This window comes from Lissotriton helveticus, chromosome 7, assembly GCF_964261635.1.
Source record: "Lissotriton helveticus chromosome 7, aLisHel1.1, whole genome shotgun sequence".
Classification (NCBI taxonomy): domain Eukaryota; kingdom Metazoa; phylum Chordata; class Amphibia; order Caudata; family Salamandridae; genus Lissotriton; species Lissotriton helveticus.
The window spans coordinates 592025860-592042698 of record NC_136068.1 but is presented as its reverse complement, the minus strand read 5'-3'; positions in this window follow the sequence as shown (position 1 = coordinate 592042698).

Below are 16839 nucleotides of genomic sequence, written 5' to 3'. Positions count from 1 at the left end.
ATAAAACATATGTGCACCTTGCACGAGTTTGAAAGAGTTAATAAAGGCACAAAGAAACTTGCAATGCAAGCACTGTACACGCGTGCTTTAATTCAGAAGTAAAGTAAATAGAGGGTGCCTAACTTCCTAACAGTTTATATTCATATGTTTGAATTTATTATAACTAATAACTCATGAAAATGTATTTTCTGCATTTATTAAAGCAACGAATTATCAACGTATTAATGCATTATAAAGCTTCCTTTTGATTATTGTGTGAACGTTCATGACAAATACTAACGTGTGAAAGCCTAACGTCTATTCTTTCACTCTCATTGTAATGCACCATTCATCGTTTGAAATATGGGTGCAAATCTGTCAAATTAGGAGATAGAAATGTAAAACTTCGCACACATGTTCTTTATGACCCTAATAATTTAGATTTCTTAAAACAAATGTCTTATCTATATGTTTACTGATTACCACATATAGACTTTGAATGTTGTAATAGGCCTAATTAGTAATGCACATTTACATGGAACTTTTATAATGTGCAACCATTTGATTAATGTATTAATTGGATTGTATAGCTTAGCTCTGAGAGTACACTTATATCTATGTTATTCGAATTCAGATTGAAAAGCTTTAACACTTAAAATGCAAAGCCTACACCTTCTACTCAGACTCATGGAAACGGTGACAATGCTGTTTGTCTCATGCAACTCTTTTTTTTCTTTCCCATGGACATTCTTGTGACAAATTTTACCTTTGTATACTTATGAACAACATTCGTAAGGGACTACAATGTTCACTCTTTGCCCATGAGAAAGATGATGGGTCAATAGGCTATTGTACAATGACGTGTGCGCCATGAACAAACAACTGGTTCCCATACATTTTTTTATGGAACTATAAACTTTACTTGCTACTCTTACACCTTGTGAGTGGATGATCATCATTTGGAATGGTGTACTACCATAATGGAGTGATTACTGACATCACCTCCGGACTTACTTAAATATATTGACAATGATATTCGAGGGATGAGTTCTTGCCCCTGTTCCTTCGATGCTGCTTCCATCTCGTCTCTCTGCCTATTGGGGAGATCTGCCAAGGACTCATTTCTTGGCCACACTTCTGATGCAAAACAGATGCAGAGAGCATCTCCTTGCGAACTGTGCAGGCTTGCTGAATTAGACATCTTAGTCAATGCTCTTCTTGCCCCGGGCAGTTGCTGCCCTTGCCCCTGCAGTCTCACGGCTCATGCTAGCTGGTTTGCTAGCACCTTCATTTTCCCTTGCCCTATTACTGGATCCCATGTCCTTTGAGAGAACCCTCTGAACTGTCTTCTGCACAGGTGGAGGAAATTCTAGCTTAACAAATTTCTTATGGAGTTCCTATCCCAAATTGCAGCTTCCGAAAATTCATTTTCAACAGTTTGCTTATAATTTGTCTTTTTTAATTGATTGTACTGATTATGAATTATTTCTCTAAATCTGTATTTTGAAGTGTAGTTTAATTTTACTCCTATATTATGCCAAATTCTGACTAAATTACCAAAACACTGATATTAACTGATGTGGGTGAATCCAGTGCAATACGTACTTAAAGCATAATTGACTGAGTCGCTAATTTCCTTAATGTTTTTCTCTCAGTGACTGTGTACATATTTTCCAGATCTTGATGTATAATAAAACAAATCATAGGTTATTTTCAGAACATCAGGTTTTTCTTTTGTTGTTTAGTACCACGGTAGCAGAACTTCTTGTCTTGTTGATTTTGGCCCGATTGAACTTGAACGTGGATCCTCCTCCAGACGTGGCTAGATCCTCCTCCAGAGAAAAAAGTTGAAAAAAAGATTAGCAAATAGTGCATTTTACAGCAAAATAATTTAGTGATAAAGCAAGGCTTATAAAGCAGTGGGAACGTATCGTTTTTTAATATCAAACTCATTAAAAATTGCCCTATATCTTACTGCATTAAAATTTTCAACAGTTACTGTAAGGTGAAAATTGTACAATACGACAAATTCAGCATTTTAAAGAGTGTGCTTGCCCAGTGTCTTGCACTGCTTCCAGTATCAACTTTGGAGGAACATGCTCTTAAACACGCTTCAGGGGAGGACCCACAGATGTTGATTGCAATCAGCCACATAGAAATATTGGAATACAGGTCTTTCAGTGGGATGAAAAATGCGTTGACTCTTGAAAAGGTAACACTTAAAATACATCTCTGTGATTCCTATAATGTGCTACCCGACCAGTATTTTGGTTTCTCTCAGAGATTTATTTGCATCCAGATATTACCTTAACAGTTGACCTACACCTATAACCTGGCTATGTTTTTCTCTCTCTCTTACGGGTGCAGTAAATGAGCTAATGAATACAGAAAGGCATATTGTTTGAACGAGACAGGTAAGTTTGAAAGGAGTACTCTTAGCTAAGACGATAAGGCTAACTAATAAAGGGAGACCTATTTGTAATGATGAGATGTCCACACGTTGAGTAGTATTTAGTGATGCTTTATTCCAAGATGTACAGAGAGACCCCACCAGGAGCATCCATCAAGGTACTCAGCCCAGCCAACTGTAAACTCACAGGCAGGACACCAACATTCTGAAAGGTGCATCACATGAACATTCCAATGGAGGGAGAGAAGGGTAGCATAGGGAATACCAAGATACTACACTATTGTCTGTGCAGAATGAGGAGATTGAATCCAAGGAAGTTCAGAATATGCAGATCAAAGAAGGTAGTCGCGAGCGTAGTTGCCAGAAAATGCTGTTTGAAGGTGGACATTAATGAGACCTTTTGATACGGGATTCTAGAAGGTTCTTTCTTTGGGTGTAATTAAGCAAACACTCTTTAGCTTGTTCAGATTTCTTTCAGACTAGGAGTGGTCCAGACCTCTTTGCACTATTTCTCTTGTATGACTTAATGCTATGCAATATTCTTTATTTGGAAAACCTCTTCAGAAGTTCTGATGTGCGCACACCTTTCTATTTTATTGGATCTCATTTGGGCGTTCTCATTTAGTATTACTTAGTGGAGGTTAGCTAAGGAGAATTAATATTCCCTCATGCATCATAGGCAGGAGTGTTGAAACTTTTAATCTAATCATCAAACTGTAGCCCTTATTCGTTCTACTGTAGCTACTGAATTCCTCATTTGTTTTCTGTTATTGACACTGATTTGCACACTGATTTGGGTTTTCGTTGGTAATTCTGTATTGTTCATTTTTTATACTATGTTGTATAGACTGATTTATATTACTTTTGCACCGAATTTCTAATAAATCTATACTTAACCTTACTTATTGACTCTGAGCTTGACTGTGTGCCAAATGGGTTACATGGTATTTGTCAATTGAAATTGATCCTAACTCCTTTTATTTCTCAGGCACCTAAGAAAGTTCCATTGCAGGGTGTAAGTAAATGGGGACCAACTATTGTGCTTTGTCAGATGGTAGCAGAGGATGGTGAGGTCCTGAGATAGGGAGTTAAGGGTCTTTAAATGAGAGTAGTTAATTTCCCAGTCTTAGTCCCTGTACCAGTTCCAGAGTCTATGGTCCGACTTGGAGTATCAGCGGTGTTCCAGTGGTCTGTGGTAGAGTGGTAACAGCAGAGGAGTGAGTATTATTATGGTAGTGCGTGTACAGCTTATGCTTATCTTGCGGTGTTATAACAATTGTGTAATGTTTGGCAGAGGTGTTGTGAATGTCATGTGAATGTGGTATTTAATGCAGGGTTGAAGTTGTTAATGGGTCTGACGTGACCCAAGATCCCGGGTTGATATTAAAAGTGTAATTGGCTGCTAAGGTTTTGTGGAGTCTATCATGAGATGTTGTTGATAGCCCAATTGAGATAGGGACCTTTACCTGTATGTGTGAATCTGTGTATGATTAGTGTAGTGGACACTTTGTGCAGAGTGAAACTGTACTGATCCGGGTGATTCCCCGCATGTGGAGATTACATTTGAATATGCGTCTGGATAGATCGTGGTTGAATATTGTTAACTTGTTCAGAAATCAGACAATTGGTATTTGTTGTTATTGCATTATATTTCTTTATATGCTTATTGTTGAAGAGAGTGTGCGCTTGAAAATTGTGAAGGAGGGTGAGCCAATGCAAGGAGCAAGACTGATGTCACAGAGTGCCATGTTTGGATTGATCAGTTGATGTAAAGTTGTGATTATATTGGTTGTTTATGTCATGGGATGTCACACTGGTATTTGTAGCTGAATATATATAAATTTGTGTGAACATCGTCTTTTCCTGTCTTGAAATAAACATTTTTGACTGTGATTGTTGACAGAATTAATTGAAAATTAAATGTTTCAAAGCAATTCGGGATTTGGTTAGGGGAGACAATCCCTTTTAGAGAGGGAGAAGAGGCGCCAACTGAAGACACTGTATGTCATCATATGGTGATAAATGTAGGGTTCCATAGGATCACTGAGAAAGAAGTTGCACTGGCATTTCCTTACTATGGTACATTTAATGTACAGAGTTTTGAGAATTTAAGAAGAATTTCATATGAAATGAAACCACAGCCTAGACCGACACAGGTTAAAGTGCGCAATGCTTCGGAGCGTGCAACTCATGCACAAGAGAAAGACAGATATCAGGAAAGAGGCAAAAAGGCAGCGCGTACATATGCAGATGCAAGATGGTATGCTGAACAGAAGAGGTCGAGAACCAATATGATAGAGAAAGTGTAGTTATATCCAGCATTGACGAGCAAGGAGTTTGAGAAGGATAGACAAAAGAAGAAAAAGAGAAAGAGAGGAAATGTGGCCAATGAATCAGCTGAGGAAGGTGAAAATGATGACAGTGATACTAATGACAGCCTTTTAGATGAGTTGTTGTCAAAGCATTTGCCTCCGTACAATGAGACCCAAGTAAGGTGAGGTGGAAATACTAGTGTCAGTAGAAGTTCTGGGATTGCTACTGCACCCGTAAATGTGAGCCCTAATGCAGTGAAGTTACTCCTATAGGTGTGAAACAGAATAAGGTAAGAGGGAGCTCGAGGATCTGTGTACCTGGCCACTCCACAACTCTGAAGTTGCGTACAACTTTGAATATTCCTGATGCTCTCACTGTCCCGATTACTATTGATCCTGAAGTACCTACATATAATCTTAGCTCTGCAGGCAGCTTTATGTGTGATATGTTTGTTCCCACTGATTCGGGAGTCCCAGGGAAGGCTTCGGTGAAATCAAATGTGAAGTTTATTCCTTTGGTCCCAATAAATGCACGTTTCCTTTGCAGTGGGAGGGCAGACCTATTAACAAATCCGACTGGCCATTGGGGTAAAAGACAAAGCTCTTGCTTTGGTCAAATCATTTTTGTTAGACAGTTCTCAGTTTTTTGCAGTTAACGATTTTAAATCCTCGTCCTTCTCTCTCCCTTGTGCTGTCCCCCAGGGTTCATCTCTTAGCCGGACCCTTTTTAACAATTATATATGGCCCTTTGGACAAGCTTATCAGATCTTTTGGGTTATCTGCAGTCACTTACGCCGATGATACCCAATTAGTGATCTCAGTATCATCCAATCTCTCAGTGAGAGCAAAGCGTTTCTACAACTGTATGCAGGAGTTCGGAAAATGGATGGCCCAAAACCTCTTGAAGTTAAACTCAGGCAAGACCGAGGTATTGCTTTTTGGGAAAGATCTCTCCTTTTTGTCCCAAGACTGGTGGCCACCTGAACCTGGCCAACTTTCGTCACCAGTTACTGAGCTAAAAAACCTCGAAGTTATCTTTGATAATCATCTGACTTTTGAAGGGCACGTAAATGCAATCACGTCTGCCTCCTTCTTTATCATGAAACTTTTAAGAAAGGTCTTTCCCTTTATTCCGAAAGACCTGCAGAACACTGTTATTACGGCATTGAAACTCTAAAAAAAAGTAGCATTTGCATAGAATGCAAATGCCCTTTTCGTAAATATAAGCAAAAAAGTCTCAATAAGCTCCAGGTCCTACAAAACTCAGTCGCCTGTCTTTTACTTGGTATATCTAAAAGATCATCAATATTAGCTGCCCTTCCCCTTCTCCATTTGCTGCCTATGGAGAAGTGTATGCAGTTTAAGGCCCTGTGCATTGCTTTCAGGGCTCTTCATGGGGAAGGCCCTCAAGTTTTTAAGCTTTGGTTTCGTTGGTATATTCCGCTAAGATCCCTTCGCTAAGAATGAGCATGTAATAGAATTTTTCCTACAGTAAAAAGAGCACAATGGGGAGGGAGAAGTTTTATAGGCAGTATTACTCATCTCTGGAACATCCTTCCCTTATTCCTGAAAAAGGAAACAGACTTCCTCTGTTCTAGGAAAAAAACAAAAAACCTGGCTTTTCAACCTGTAGGAGTTTATTTTTAACTCTGGTCAGCCTCTTAACCTTAGCCTTGCCCTATTAACAAGCTTGCCCGCCTAGACACCTCAGGATAGTAGTACGTGTTTATTACAAATTTTTATTTAATTTCATTTCATAGTGAGAGCATCCTTCACAGAAAAGTGCTAGAGGTAAAGGCTAAACCTGCTATGACACCAAAGGGCAACAAAGAAGGAAAAGCATAGAATCCAAGGGACTTCACAATCTGAATAGTGCGGAAACATGAATATACCATATTTGAACATACGAACCACTTATTTGGTAGCGCAACCTAATTCCCCCTAGGTGGCCTTTTTTTATTTGTCCATTTAAGGTTTTAACTGTGGAATTTTTGCAACGAAATAAGCTATTGTAAAAAAAATGGAAGGATTCTTGTCCATTGCATGTACGCCGAGAATGTGGAAACTCTTATGGCATGTATGCCAAAATAGAGTATTTATTGATTGATTGGAAAAGCACAGCAAAATCCATGTCTGTCTGTTTCGACTGGAACACAATTTTTTTATCATTTACAATCGGTTTTACCTGTAATCCTGAAACCCTAATTTTATGTGTAGTGTTTCAGATCAAAAGCGTAGACGTAGTAGTATGTTGTAGGTAGGTTTTATTGTGCTCAAGAGCGACACAGCGACATGGATGAGCAACAGGCACCAACTGTCCAAACAGTCAGCATTCCACAACAAACCCCAGAATGCCCAAGTCACAGTGTTCCAACTACCAGTGCCAGTAAGGCACAATACAGAATACTACATTATCCTCATTCCTACAAAACAAAAGAAAACATAGAGAGGGAAAAGAAGAAAAGATACAGAAAAGAAGAAAAGGGGAAGATGAAGAAAAATGCAAAGAAAGAACAAAAGACACAAGTCATGGAAAGGTAAACTTAAAACTAGTAAACTACCTGAACCTGGCAGGAATCCTAAACACTCTCAAACTCCTGCGAAGTACAGGCAACAATCTATCATCACTACTACTGTTATCAGTGTTAATGGTTTCAGAAGAAGAACCAGACAAATGGTTATGGTTATCAGAATCAACGTTTTCACCCTTGACTTTAACAACTTTACAAATATTCCACCAATGACTGTTGTTGACCCGCACAGCATTACCGCAAACCTTATCAACAACTAAAGGTTCAGTGAATTTACTCCTTCCCTTGGTGACATGGACAGGATTCTTAATGCGAACAACATCACCAGCACAAATATTATGCGATACAACCCTTTTTCTTTCATCAAACTAAACTTTTTGCCTCGATTCTGCTTTGGTAACATTGTCCCTTACAAATCCATCAATGCCATCCATGACATTCATCTTGAACCATTTGGACATCCAACCCGGACAAATCTTGGTAGACGGTTTTCTTCCTCTTAGAAGTTCAAACGGAGACACCCCAGTAGATGAATGTGCTGTGGTGCGATAGAACCATAACATGGAACGAACAGCATTCTCAAGTACACATTTACTAGCAATAGCCCATTGCACACAATTGTTCAACACTCGGTTCATTCTCTCGACAAGGCCATTAGCTTGGGGATGATAGAAGGAACTTTTCTTGTGAGAGACACCACCTTGTCTAAGAAAACACTCAAATTCAGAGCTAACGAACTGTACACCATTGTCGGTCATGACACACGAAGGAAACCCTTCCCTAAGGAAAATATCCTTCAGGAAAAGGATGACATTAGCTGAGGAAGGTTCACTGATAAACCGAACCTCCGGCCATTTAGAGTAGTAATCAATGGCAACGATAGCAAAACGTGAAGAGGAAGGTAAGAGATTAAAAGGACCAACCAAATCAACGCCAATCTTTTCCCACGCTCTTTCAGGAAATTGAATTGGCTCCAAAGGAGGTGTTCTCACTTTATAGCCCTTGTCGGAAGAATTGCAAATAACACAACCATCAACTAATGTGTCGACACACACATCCATTTGGGGCCACCAAAACACATCACGCAACCTACGTTTAGTAAACGTTTTCCCCAAATGACCTTCATGCGCACCATCAATGAGACGTTTTCTTAAGCTCTCAGGAGGAATCAGTCTACCACATCGCAGAAGAATACCATCCTCAACTGTGAGCTCATCAGAAATTTTAACAAACGTCTGAAATTGTCCTGAGACATTCCTCTCCTTGGGCCAACCTGATTTCAAATAATCGATGACTTGAGTAAGTACTCTATCCTTCGACAACTCCCTTCTCCATTCAGCCTCATTGACAGCACACATTCCCTCAAGATCTAGAGCAGCAACAAAGCAATCCTCTTGATCATCTTCCTTCTCAAAATCAGAGTCATTACCAGAAATAGGAAAACGTGAGAAGTAATCAGCCCTGACATTCTTCATTCCTGGTAAGTAGACAATATCAAAATTGTACTGAAGTAACTTTGTTGACAACCTAGCAATCCTTGGAGTGTGCTCCTTAATCTTCTCAACAGATAAGATTGAGACTAAAGGACTATGATCCGTACGTATCACAAAATGACTTCCCCAGAGGAAAGAGTTAAATTTCCTCACTGCCCACCAGCAAGCTAAAAGTTCTTTCTCAATGACTGAGAAATTCATCTCAGTACCACGCAAAACTCTCGAAGCGTACGCAATGGTGTTGTCAACCTGACCCCTCTTTTGAGTGAGCACAGCCCCAAGACCAAAACCACTTGCATCCACAGTCACAACGCATTCTTCATTGGGATCAAAAGCTTTAAGAATACTGCCACTCACTAACTGAGATTTAAACCATAGAAAGATCTCATGACAGTTCTCATCCCACACAAATGGCACATTCTTCTTTAGCATGTTAGTAAGTGGCTGAACTTTAGATGCATAATCCTTGATAAATCTAGAGTAAAACTCACCCAACCCAATGAAAGATTTTAAACCAGATTTATCTACAGGAGGAGAAGCGTCAACAATGGCTTTTACCAAACCAGGGCGTGGTTCTACCCCATTGTGCGAGACTACATGTCCCAGAAACTCAATTTTCTCTTTTAGGAAAACACACTTTTCCCTCTTAAGAACAACACCTTTACCTTGCATAATTTCCAAGACTTGATTCAAAGAATTATCATGATCCTCTTTGTTCTCGCCAAAAATTAAAACATCATCCTGGAAAACAATTACCCCAGGAGTATCCTTAAACATTTGACTCATTAGTCTTTGAAAAACTGCTGCCGCCGACGCAAGGCCGAAAGGCATTCTGCAGTATTGAAAACTGCCAAAAGGCGAAACAAATGCAGTCAAATGTCTAGAGGATTCACTCAACACCACCTGATGGTATGCGGAAGCTAAGTCCAATTTGGTGAACCATCTTGCGCCCCTGGTAAGAGACAACAAATCAGTGATTTTAGGTAAAGGGTGAGAGTCAATCCAGATGTTTTTGTTAAGGCTGCGCAAGTCAACACAGACGCGCAAATCACCATTCCTTTTCCTAGCGACAACAAGAGGAGACAACCACAAAGATGACTCGATTGGTTCAATAAACCCTTTCTTGCATAAATCGATCAATTCTGCTTCTAGACTATCCCTAACACTAAAAGGGACACCCCTGACTTTATGCTTAATGGGAATGGCTCCCTCTTTCACTCTAATTTCGTGTTTGAAGTCCTTAATCATTCCAAGCCCCTTCTCAAAGACAGTGGGAAACTTGTGTGCTAAACTTACAATATAGTCATCAGATTCAACCACTGCTAGACTTTCAACATAGTCGTTAGATTCAGCTATTCCAACCTGTTCTTTTGCACCTGGTCTTAGAATTAATCGAAATAAGCCCCCATGAAACCAACCCAGGATATTCAACCCTTTAATTGAAACATAAATCTTACCAAAAATGTTCCTACCCCTGAATTGTATGATGTCCTCAAAATACCCAAGTAAGGCTATTCTGCGTCCCTCATATGACACAGGGGCTCTATCAGTAGGTTCAAGCTTCCTTTCAGGCCAAGTTTCATCAAATAACTCTTGGGTGATCATGGTTACTCTTGCACCTGAATCTACCAATAAGGAAACTACTTTGTCACCCACGCCAAAATTTTCATAAGGGTCAACACAATCGGAAGGGTCTACAGTGATGACTCCATCCTCTCGTACAGCTACAACCATTTCCTTGACGTCATTGTGGAAGCTATTAATATGATCTGGATTCTCTTGTACTACTACAACCATCTCCCTAAGGTCATCTTGGATGGTGTTAATAGGATGTGGACCTTTACCTGTGTTGTCATAGAACTCTGAAACATTTCCTACCCCAGAAACATTGCCCTGACCCTGAGACTTATTAACAAAAGTCGAATTTCCCTGTCTGGGATTTTGACAAATTTTAGCTAAATGACCATATTTCCCACAATTGCGACAAGTAGAACTTCTTGCAGGACAAAATTTGTTATTCTTATTATGTGAAAGATTTCCACATCTATAACAAATGTCACTTCTAGAAAATGAGTTCCTTTCGAAACGTTGTGAATTAGGAAAATTATTCTTCTCGACACGCTGTTGACCAGGAACTGTTCTGCTCTCTTTGTTCTCCTTAGCTCTTACTATGGAAACTGTCTCATCACTTTTCTTCTCAAGCTCCTTAACTTCTTTCTTTGACAATTCAATGCTTTTGGCAGTTCGGATTGTCTCTTCAAGAGTAGGGTTTCCCAACGTAAGTAGTTTTTGTTGGATCGACTTGTCAGTGCATTTACATATGTACTGATCTCTGATTAATTGTTCTCTGAAACCTTCAAACTCGCATTCTGCACTCAACTGTCTTAGATTGGACACATAGGTTTCAACATCTTCACCTGGTAGTTGTTCTCTTTTGAAGAATGTATGTCTAATTACAACAAGACTTGGTTTGATATCAAATCTCAACTCCAGCTTCATCCTTGTCTCAACATATTCATCAACGTCTTCTTCGTTGTTTCTCACTAGTGGAGGTAGATGTTTATAGATTTCTCTCCCTTCGAAACCCAATGAATGCAACAATAGGCACTTCTTCCTCTCTGCGCGATATCTTGATGCGCCAATTGCACCCAAATAAGTTTCAAAAGCGTCAAACCACTTCCTCTAGACTATTGGTGGATTACTAGGCGTCTCCAGAAAAGGAGGTGGAGGAGAAACTGATTGCATAATGTACAACTTAAATGGAAGATATTTAAAACTAATCCCAAATAAAGATTTTGTCTTATCTTGCCTTGTCCTGTCGCTGTGTCAATTTGGGAAAATCACAATTTAACAAGTGAATTCATCTGTTAACATTGTGTCAAGGAACAGAGCATAGAAAGAAAAGTGCATTTCGAATATTCATAAACTTGTGGGAATTATTGGTAGAAAATGCAAAATTAAATGTTAATAGTGTTGTCAGCTGACACGTAAAATATTATAAAATTGACGTGCCTGGCAATATGGTAAAACATGCAGCGTTGAGAAGCTTGCTGAAACTAACAGCGTAGTCTAATAAAAGAAAGGTCTTTAAATCTTCAGCCGTGTCACTAATAACGTGAGGCTGTATTGCCAACCACGCGCATCGTACGCTTTAAATAACGTGAGGCTGCTTTGCCAACCACGCGCATAGCGCACTTTTCCTTCCGACTTGAGACAAAACAGATGAGCTGACAAAATGGCCGCCACAACGTCAATTGCGTGATGCAACACTGCCAACCATGCGCATCATAACACTTGCCAATCACGTTTTACTGAAAATCCTTTTCCGCTAGATAGCGGACACACAGCGTCTTCGGCAAGCAAAACGAAGAAACAGAACACTTATCTGAGAGTTTCTTCCGTCGTCTGCAGTGTCCTAAGTGACCAGCCGATCTATATTTCTCAGTGTAGTTCCACTCGTGCGGCTCTGTTAACACGGGTTCAAAAGGAAGTAGAGGTGAGTCGATGGGTTCTTTTTACACTCTTGAGCATCGTCGCCAATAATTTTTTAGTGTTTCAGATCAAAAGCGTAGACGTAGTAGTATGTTGTAGGTAGGTTTTATTGTGCTCAAGAGCGACACAGCGACATGGATGAGCAACAGGCACCAACTGTCCAAACAGTCAGCATTCCACAACAAACCCCAGAATGCCCAAGTCACAGTGTTCCAACTACCAGTGCCAGTAAGGCACAATACAGAATACTACAATATGTATGGAAAGCATGGGAATTTACTGGAAGGGGGATCTCTAGGGAAGTCTTTATTTATGAGACAGGTCTTAATTTTTTCAGACATGAATGATGGAATGGACTTGTTGGATCAGGATACCAATGAGTCCCAGATCGTAAGAGGGAGTATGTACATAAGCCCTGGCATCTTGTTTTCCTCTTCCTGCCAGATATGGTGGAGTCTTATAGTTTAGTGTCTAGAAGTTGTTGAGGCAGAATCTGAATGTGAATCAGGTAGGTAAGAAGGAGCCAATGGAGTTCTCTAAGGACGGGCATTAAAATTGTGCTGATCCAGACATTTAAACAACAAGCATTGGCAAAGCCAATAAATCTGGTGTTGGCTGCCAGGCTTTTGGCTTGGGTTGTTTTTGGTCTCAAAAAGCATAGATTGCCATAGTAGTCCCTAGCACTGAGGCAAACGTTGGGTTCAGATGTGTTCTTTGTGAAAGTGCAGATTGTCGTCACTCACAGCGAAGTTAGCCAATGGCTGAAGTGAGCTGGCACCTTTGCAGAAGCTGTACGCTGTAACGGGTGGAAGTAAAATGGGAATGACACAGTAAAAGAGCAATGGATGAAGAAGGCTTGCTGGAAACCCCGAAATGTAAATATATTATGCATTTAATTGTGTGTGAAATCAAAACACCTTTGCTAACACCGACCCCAAAAAATCAGAGAAGTATAAAACAAATATGTAACACATCTTACTGCTTTTAACAGCAAAGCCTTCTCTCCCAATATTCTTAGCACAACAATTTAATTTTCAAGCTACTTTGGCTTTGAGACACTCTTTTACACTCCACATTAGTGTTTTCAATACCCCAGACCCCACTGACAGCAGAACGGTTGGGACATACACCAGACTTTACTTCAGCATAGTCATCACAGCCACCATTGATAAATTATAATTATCAAAATTAGAAGCATTGTCCTCCACTGATGTTTTTCATCTACTTCAGAAAATTATCTAGGAGTTAATTCAAATGAAATGACATCCCGTTAACTTCCCCTTCTGCTGATTACTGTGCTGCACTTTCTTCTTTAATAATACTTCCTTTACTTCACTAGCGGTCATCATCTAAGGGAAAAGTTCTTATCATTATTGTAGGTTCTGAAAACGTAAACATCCTTTCCAGGTAAGTTCTTTACCCTAACTAAATCACGTGATCACGCCCATGAACTTCCTGAAGCTATCTTGGTTCTAACTTAGTAATATTATCTCATTGTCAAGGACTTCCAAGGTGAATCTCCAGTGGTGGAATACAGTGTAAACTGAGACTTCCAGGCGCTCTCCTCTTCATGGTAACCACATGTAACCCACAAGCATCCGCTGTTTGAGTCCCTTCTTTAATAACTGTGTTAACGCTTTTTTTACTAATTCGTTTGACTCGGGACTAAAGAGCCTAAGATGCATTATGTGATTTTGAAATTCCTACATAATAGCGGAAAGAATCTGGATGTCATGATCAGAAATAACTGGGAGTAATGTATTCTAGGAAAACAAATGTCAGCTCACATGCAACTTTCGCGAAATTCTGAATATTGCCCTTCAGTTTGTCTCAGGTGGCTGCCCTTTGACTCATATAACTTTTTACTTCCTGTAACACATCATCATTCATCAAAGCAACGTCCACTCCTCCACTGTCACAGTCGCTGTCTTTTTCCATGGCATCAGCAAAACCAATCACAGACTCAGATACATGCTCTTTATTTTCTGGATCAATGTATTCATCTGGAAGGCCAGAGAACAAAGTCTGTTCTGACATTATCTCCTCCAGGGATGAACTGCATGCTAAAGTTATACTCAGAAAATATGCTAGCACTGGGCCAGATCTACCCAGGTCCTCGTCTCCTCTTAACTCACCTACGATGAGCATTTATTTACCATGGACGTCAGTTCACCAAGACGCCAGGGGTAGTGACTTCACATGCCCCTTGACCTTCACTTTCACTTTCACTCACACATACATATGTATATACATTCACACGCCTTCACACATGCACACACTCACAAATAAACACACACTGTGCCTAAACATTCACATACACACACACACTTTCTTATATAAACACACACAAAACTGAAAGCACGCACACAACTTACATCCACTGAAAAGCATTTTTGTCGCTTACCTCAGCTGCCAGGGAAAGTATTCCAGCTATTTGTGCTCCATTTTATTTATTAAGCTATTAGCGAATAATGTAATATTGTTCAATATTAGTGCAATAAAAAATTGACAAAAAACGAGGCGAGCGAAGGCCCCACCGACGTCCACAAGGACGAGATGCTTCTGTTCCTGCCACTGACTTCGGTGGCAGGGGTCACAAGGGGCATGCCAGGGGGTCTCAACTGCGACCCCTGGTGACCCCTAAATGACGTCCATGGTGTTTACTGCAAAAATGAATATACTTTTGAGTAACAGAGCAAACCAACAAGGGGGTCGCTCGACACTGGCAATAAAGACAAACTCACAGAGAGGAGACAACATGCAAATTTATATCTTCCCACTGAAGTTTCCTGCAAAAAACGCTTGACTAAATTCTCACCAAGACCTCCAGCAGGTGCAGAGACGAGTCCAAGAGAGAACTCGTGGGTGACTCTGACTCCCGAGTAACAATATTGTACATGGTTTCAGCTGAGCAGTCTGTATTTTTATAATTCACACCTCAGGAGTCAGGGCACACTTTGTCTCGTCTTAGGTAGGGGCACATTCAGAGAGCTGCTCTAGCATGAACAGAACACATGACAGTATCAGCTATTGCAGTCAAGCATTAACATTTTAATTTCACTCTCCTAACAAACTAATAAGTGACAGATGATCAATAAAATGGCTAGAATTGTTTGATGGCTCAAACATGCAAAGGCTTCGTGTTTAATTGTGTGGAAATGGTGTTGTGCGTTTCACAATGTGCCTGATGTGAAAGTGCTGTGTCCTAGTTGCCTTTTTTAGGCCCTCATTACGAGCGGTCTCTTAATTCCAATAGGGCTCATCAAAGTCAGCATCAGGGCCCCATTGGAATCATGAGATCCGCGAGAAAACTACAGATCGCTTAACTTGCACCTGCAGTTCTTGGCCGCAAAAGCATCAAACATTGCAGAGTGATAGTCGGCCCCAAAAATGAGGAATTACTGAGGGAATCAGAACCAGAATTACTGATTTACCTGATAAGTTCCTTCTTAGTAGGCCTCCTGTTGCTGATGGGCCTGGTATGGGAAACTCATGGGGTGGGTAAGATCTGACTCATGTACCGGACCACTCACAATGAGGATCCAAGTCTTGATATAAAACTGTACCTAATCCATGAGCAACTGAAATCTGTGTGACACTCAGAGCAAAAAAATGCAGGAGTCTTTGCAGGAACACTGATTCCCACATGTTATTTCCCTAAACATGGAATCCCTGTTATTTCCAAATCCCTGGTGTGACCAGGACCCTCATTAATAGCAATTAATGTTTTTTTTATGGGCCACTCATAATGAGCACTATAGTCCAGTGCCGTCTTGACGTATGGGCGCGCTGGGCAGTTGCTAATCTATTTTATCAATAATTTGCATTTTTATTCCTGTGAGTGGTTGTGTAGGCAGGGCCCAGGGCACTGCTTTGCCCGGGGGTCTATAATGTTGTTAAGACGACCCTGATAGGAACCAGGACCAGGGTGCATCGTCTATGTCTCAGCACCACAGACACCGCGTATAATTGTTCGCATTATTACAGCACCAAAAATGCATCCACCCCCACGGGTTAAAAGGCCATCAACAGACGCAGAACAATGAAAGACTGATAAGAACATCTAAAGAGCTAATCAAACATAACTCGATTACCAAACAAAAATAGCCCAAAATCCAAATGCATTGCGAATAAAATTAAATATTTGCCTGACAGGGCTTGGTGTTGAAGGAAAGAGAGTGAACGGAGGTCACGGACTGAAAGCAGCAGAAACAAGATCTTATCTGTGCTCACAGGTTTTACTAGATAACTGTAGGGTCAAAAAGAGCTAAGAGCCACAAAAGGGCGGGAAACACAAAGCTTATAATGGAGCTTGGACCCCTGTACAATAAGCTGCCAAAGGTTCTGAAACCAAATGGCTGATTTCACCATCTTCCCACCTATATATATTTTTTACATTTCTTTCCCTACTCCCCTTGAGCACATTGCTTACTTAAAAAAAATATATGTATTATAAGTCTAGGGGGCTGGAGTGTTTTGTCAGGAGCTCGCCAGTGGTACTTCCAATACAAGGCCTACTGAGTATCAAGGCTGCCTAGTCTTGTTTCCACCTTCTGTCTGTTTGTCCCATCCCACACTTCCTGTCTCTTTATCTCCCACGCTTGCAGGTTCTTGTCCAACCT